Source organism: Symphalangus syndactylus, chromosome 6 (genome assembly GCF_028878055.3).
Source record: "Symphalangus syndactylus isolate Jambi chromosome 6, NHGRI_mSymSyn1-v2.1_pri, whole genome shotgun sequence".
Classification (NCBI taxonomy): domain Eukaryota; kingdom Metazoa; phylum Chordata; class Mammalia; order Primates; family Hylobatidae; genus Symphalangus; species Symphalangus syndactylus.
The window spans coordinates 37,363,304-37,369,835 of record NC_072428.2 but is presented as its reverse complement, the minus strand read 5'-3'; the positions used below and the strand labels follow the sequence as shown (position 1 = coordinate 37,369,835).

The following is a 6,532-nucleotide window of genomic DNA, read 5'->3' as shown; positions in this document are numbered from 1 at the left end:
TGAACTAATGACATCACATCAAAACCCCATGCCTGCAGCATTGGCTGTAAGCACTGTCTTCCTGCCTCTTTGTACCTGTAGGAACCCTCACATATAGCCAAGTCCTACTACGGTATTTGTAAATCAAGCATGGACATATAGGATACAGAATCAGCAAAGAGCTGGGCCTGGAAGAGGAATGGATCTGGATTCAGGAGGCCTGAGTTCTACATGTTGAACGGTGTTGTTAAGAGCCATCAATAAATATATTTTTTTGAAAAGTGGAAAATAATGGGCTTCTTTGCCACTTTTGTAGCTAATTTATACTGTCTCCTGAGTACTCAAATTGCATTTGTCAACTCTCCTGTGTGAGGGTCAATCTGAGGGACATCCTCACTGCTGTGAGCAGCTCAGAGCCCACTGTGATGTCCCATCTTCTCTTGGTGGTCTCTTCTGTCTGCTTGAGTTACCTGTGGAAGGGTTAACTACTGGCAGAGACTAGTCCTGATTTGTATTGATCCTCAGTTCTCATAATTAAATGTTTTTATTTGTGGTAAAGTTTATATAACATACATTTTACTAATTTAACCATTTTCAGTGTACAATCCAGTGGCATTAAGTACGTTGACAATGAGCTATAACTATTACCACTTCCTCTTTTAAGAACTTTTCATTATCACAAACAAAAATTTTATGCTGATTAAATCATGTTTACACATTCTCCCCATCCCTCACCATCAGGTTCCTAATCTATTTTCTGTGTTCATCAATTTTCCTAGTTTGGATACTTCAAAAATTTGAACTTACAATATTGTTCTTTAGTGTCTGGCTTATTTCGCTTAGCACAGTGTTCTCAAGGTTCATCCGTGTCACAGCATGTGTTAGAATTCTCTAGCAGTGCTAAGCTATTATGAAGATACTGTAATTGACATTATCACGGAAAGGTCAGATGTCTTCAATCTTGCTTCTCATGGTGACTAGCCATGAAGCTAACTGAAAGTTGCAGCCAGAACAACTTATACAAAAATGGGAAGTACCCAGAATTCCTGTACAACTGAAGGAATCTGTCAGCAAATAATAAATGCTTTCAAGATAATTTTCATGTTGAAACCAATACTGAGGTTGCAAATGGCCAAATTAGAACTGGTAGGGCATATTTATATACCTACACTTGTTCCTTGGTCCAGGGATAGCTAAATAAGCACATACTAGTTCTCAAGGGGAAGGGGCCATGGTTATCTTCACTGGAAACCTAGGCCAACCTGTCACCATGCTGTGGACAAATGACAGCACAGGACTTTTCATAAAACCAGTTTCCTGGACTGTTTTTATGAAGACAGAGAGTTTGTCTTTTGACATTATTTTCCTTTATATCTGAGAATTCAATGAAATTTAGAGGCAACAGACTTTACTTATCAAGAGTTGAGCTTCCTACCTGCAGAAATGCCTCCAATCATGGAAGGGAACATGATTTTCCACGGAACATAGTCTGAGAGATAAATAAGGAATCTTCTTTTTGACACTGTTAGGTAAAAAAAAAAATTATAAAGCAGAATTTTCCAGTTTTGTACAGGAATTCTTTCCATTCTAATGAAAATTGCAAAAAAAAAATGTTTTCAGTAAAAAAAAATTCAGTGGAAGAAAACAGGTTAAACTGATTGCTAATGTGAAGAAGAATTTAAACATTGTACCTTAAAATTAATGCTTTCTCTGAGTAAAACTAGAAATGTGAGATTAAAAATAAAACTATTTGAAGATACTGGGGTGTCACTGGGGCATTTCAGAGGCGCACAGATGAGAAAAACGCATATAATTGTCGAGAGTGGCAGGGTAGTGTTGCTCTCAAAGTCCCGTCTGACTGACAGGGCAGAGGCTCTTCCTCATGGCCCCAATCTGCTTCCTGACAGCTTCAGGGTTTCCTCAGGAAGCCGCCATCCACCTTCATCCACCTCAGGCATATCCTGCAGAGCCCTCTGGAGAACCAGATTGAGGGTCTTCCTGTTTCGACGCTGCCTAAAGGAGCCCATGAAGAAGTAAATGATGGGGTTGGCACTGCTGTTAAGAGCGGACAGGAAAATGGAAATTAAACGAACAACACAAGGTAACTTATCAAAATCCGTCTTGATCCAGTATAATAGGAATCACTGAATGCTGAGGGGCAGGCTGCAGAAGAGGAAGACCAGCCCTGTGAGCAGGATGGTCACATACAGCCTGGTCAGCGGCATCTTCCGGGATCCACATATGATCCTGACCAGCAGGACCAGGGTGGACCCACAGAGAACCACAGATAAAAAAATCAGCCACACAGCAGTGAGGAAATCTAATATTTGACACCAATTATCAGAGTCAACATCACTAAATAGGAAGCTACAGAACATCCACTCCAGGATGCTCTGCAACAGGGACAGGGCCCAGAGCAGGACACACATGACCGCTGATGGGTGTGTGGGGCAGTGGCAGCAGTACCAGATGGGCCACAGGACGGACAGGCAGTGCTCGGTGCTGATGGTGCTCAGCATGCTCAGGCCTGTAATATAGGCGGAGAACAACACCATGGTGACAAATCTAGAGAAATGGATGGAGACAGAACTAACAAAGTTACTGAGGAAATTAATGAATGTTATAATCTGGAAGCAGAGGCAGAGGAAGTCAGCCCTGGCCAGGTTGAGGTTGTAGAGAGAGAAGGTGTTACTGTGCATGCAGAAGCCCAGGAGCCAGAGCACGACTGCATTTCCTGCCAGCCCAACCAGGTCAATGATGAGGATCAGCACTATGAGGACCAGGACCTCCATGCCACAACAGTGAGGATGGGTCTCCTCTGTATCATTGATTGGTGCAATTTCTGTACCCAAGGCTGAGATGGTTGGATTCATTCTCAGAAACCCTAGTCTGGTGCCCCTGGGAACAAAAACAAGATGTGATCAGCAGCTGTATGATCTCTGATTCTCACCACCACCCTGCTACTTGGGAAGTACCGCCCCCATTTTACAGAGGAGAGAAACAAGCTCACAGAGAATAAGTAACCTATTAAAAGGTAAGGAGTCAACTCCAGATTTAAACCCAGTTCTTGCTGGGCTCTGTCTATTGCAAAACAGTTTTCTGCTGACATAGGAATAACATTGTGATTGAAACACCTCCATTCAACCAGCGTGGACTGTGGGCCCAAGTGTTACTCTGTCCTGGGCCAGAAACTTTCTCTCAGGTGCAGGAATTTGGATAGACAAAGACGTGGCTGTGACACCCTCATGATTAAGAGTCGTCCTCCATGGACGAAAATGAAGATCATGCATTGTGGACATGAGGAAAATGTGACACCTTGCTAGTACAAGTGTGATGATGGCTGGGCCTGGTGAGCTAGAAATGGCGCAGTGTGTCAGTCATTGAAGATAGAAACCTTTTTATATCCCCGGTGCCTGGCTCCCTGTGCAGCACACTGTGTTCTTCAGAAATATTCATTCAGTGAATGAATGCATGAATGAACAGCCGAATGGTAGTTTAGCTTTAAGTAAAATGGAAAATAAAAATGAAAACACAATTCAAGACATTAGAACGCACACATATAATGAGATAATGAAAATTTCATTCATCAGAATTTTATTTGTGGACACCTCTGTCAAAAGGAATTACTGATATGTGACCAAATACCTGAGTTTGACCACTAATGTGCCTTTGAAATGAGGGTCAATGTGGTTTTGCTGAGCATCTAGAAAATTTTTGTATGCAGTGTCGGGGTAGGGTGTGGATCTGAACTGAATTTCTCAGCAATATAGAAGAGGAAAGAATAAGTGAGGGTGAGATCTGAGTGCCACTGAAGGGAGACTTCTAAGTGTTCTGCTGGGTATACACAATGCAAACCCACTTGATTCTGTCGCACAGAAGATTTTTGGTAGAGTTTCTTTGTTGATGGAAACAATGTTTGAGAGGAGTCCAGAAGGGGAAATAGGCATTCAGGGCTTGCAGTGTAAACACAGATGTTGATGCAGATGTCAACTTATGAAAGGGGGCTAGCTTATATCTTGGTTATGAGCAGGAGCTGGAATCCAGGATGCAAAGGAGCTGGAGGCCTCTAAGTGGAAAGAAGACACATCCTCCACTGGGAGTACAGAGGAGCATCAGGAGTGAATGCATTCATCATGAGCTCTCTTAGAGAGAAAAGCTGCCACAGTGTTGGTTGGCCTGAAAAGGAAATGGGAAGAAAACTAGAACCTCTGTTATCCACACTCAGGGTACTTAACAGTTTGACCATCTAAATTTAGGGTATAATATGTTTGTCTTCCTCATGAAACTTGAAGCCCCACAAAAATTAAGCCATGCCTGTTCTTGTTCACTGTAGTATCACCAACATTCAGCATGTGTTCCTCAAAGACCATCTATTGTAATACCCTCATATAATATGCCAAGTAGCTGAGGCTTAAAGAGTCAAAGGATTTTCCTGAGATTGCACCATGAAGAGCAGATCCAATGTAGACCCTTGTCCCTGGAGGCCTGCGTGAGCATTCTCTATTGCTCTCTACCCCATCATTCATTATTTCTGAGGAGTTTCTGAAAAATCTTGGGGTGAGAACAGAATCTGAGAGATAATCGGGGGCTTTAGAATCTACTAGATTGCCCCAATATCCATTCTCCTTTTCAGTCATATCACCATTCTGAGACTCAAAAAGCAGCACAAGGACCCACATCCTAGTTTTCCTTGATGCTGGATGACATCGTATGACCGGGTTCTGGTCAATGGGAGGTGAGCCAATGTGATGTAAGCAAGTCCTGGCTCACGGGATCAATAGAAGGAGCATAGCCTCCCCTTCCCCTCTAAACCTAAGTTCTCTCCATAAGTCTAGAATGCTGATGTAGCTGACAACCATGTAATACCACAAGGATGAAGGCACCTCTCTAGACATTGGGGAGCAGCAATTTTTGGAGTCCTAATGCCTGATGCCTTGGAGCCTCCAACTCAGATCTTAAATACAGTCACTCCTGACTATCCACAGGGGATTGGTTCTAGAACCCCTGCACACACAAAAATCTGCAGATGCTCAATTTTCTTATATAAAATGACATAGAATTTGGATATAACCTATGCACTTTCTCCTTTATACTTTAAATCATTTGTAGATCACTTATAATACCTGATAAAATGTTAAGTGCTATGTAAATAATTGTTATCCTGCTTATTTAGGAAATAAAAAGAAAAAAATAGGTCTGTACCTGTTCAGTACCTATACAATTCCTGCCATATGCTGCTCTTTTGGAATGTTTTCTATCTCTGGTTTGTTAAATTTGCAGACTCAGAACATACTGACATGGAGGGACAACTTTATTTTCTTGTCTAAGATATTTCTACTTTGGGTCTCTATTAGAGAAACCAAACTTACACTCTAACCAAAAGAAATGTTTTCTCTTTTTGAAAATTACATTTCATTTCCTAGGCATTTTTGATGAATGCAGATATTTCTCCATAATACTGAAACTTGAAAAAGAATTTCTAAACAGAAAAATAACTGTAATAGAGCTGAGATGAGACATGATTTAATGACATTTAAATAAAGAAAACCTTAGGAAGGAGGAGGATATAGAAATGTGGGAAGGATAGTCCCATTTGTTATGAGGATTTGCTTTCCAATCTTCTCTACCCTGTTTGACAACCCAAGAGGGTGGCTTCTATGTACTTCATCAGTGAGATTCTTTTCATTCTGGTTTCTGGTTGAACTGAGACACTGGGAGACACCAGCAGGAGACAGGAAAGCAGGAGGGGAGTCATTTGAGATCTCCATCTGCTGGCTGTCTGCCTGTGTGGCTGTGTGTTTGTGATGCAGGGCTTCTCCACTTGCCTGCTTATCCTCTCCCAACCCTACAGCTACAGCTGTGGTTATGCTTTCAATGGAACCTGCTCCTTTCCTGTTCTTTTAAGCCTAGGGAAGAAAGTCATGCTCCAATATTGCTACTTAGGGTGATTCCCCAGGCATTGTCACTTTCCTTTAATGCTGCCCATCTTTGTAAATAGTCCCCTCATGAAACACTCCTCAGCTATATTTCAGACCACTTATTCCTTCCTTAGACCTTTCCTGATAGGCAAAGAATAATGTTAAAAAGTAAGTAAAAAGAGTAAACCTCCTTTTACAGCAGTTCAGCTGTTAGAAGTCATGCCTGCAAGTCCCCTTGCTCCTTGAATGAATGTAAGAGACACTATTGTCTCCATGACAGCAGATTGAATAAGTGGAATAAAGGGAGTGATATGGAGAGGTGGATCAGAAGGGAGAAAGTTCTGCCTGACTCCATTTGGAATTCACACAGTCTAGGCTGCCAGCACTCAGTTTCCAGAAGGAAGCTTCATATCACCCACCTTTTCCTGAAACAGGCTCATGACCCCTTGCATGTAGCTCCTTAAGGTGGAAACACATGGATGTGAACTTATCGCAAAAAAACAAAAACAAAAAAAAACAAACAAAAAAACCCCCATAACTTACTGTGGAAAGAAGAGAGTTCTCCAGGAGGCGGAGCTTGCAGTGAGCCGAGATCGCGCCACTGCACTCCAGCCTGGGCGACAGAGCAAGACTCT

At 42.1% G+C, this 6,532-nt stretch overlaps 1 pseudogene; it reads right to left on the bottom strand.

Moving 5' to 3' along the window:
- Window positions 1–1,859: 1,859 nt before the first annotated feature.
- On the bottom strand, window positions 1,860–2,771 carry LOC129485255 (mas-related G-protein coupled receptor member X1-like; annotated as a pseudogene).
- Between the last annotated feature and the right edge of the window lie 3,761 nt (window positions 2,772–6,532).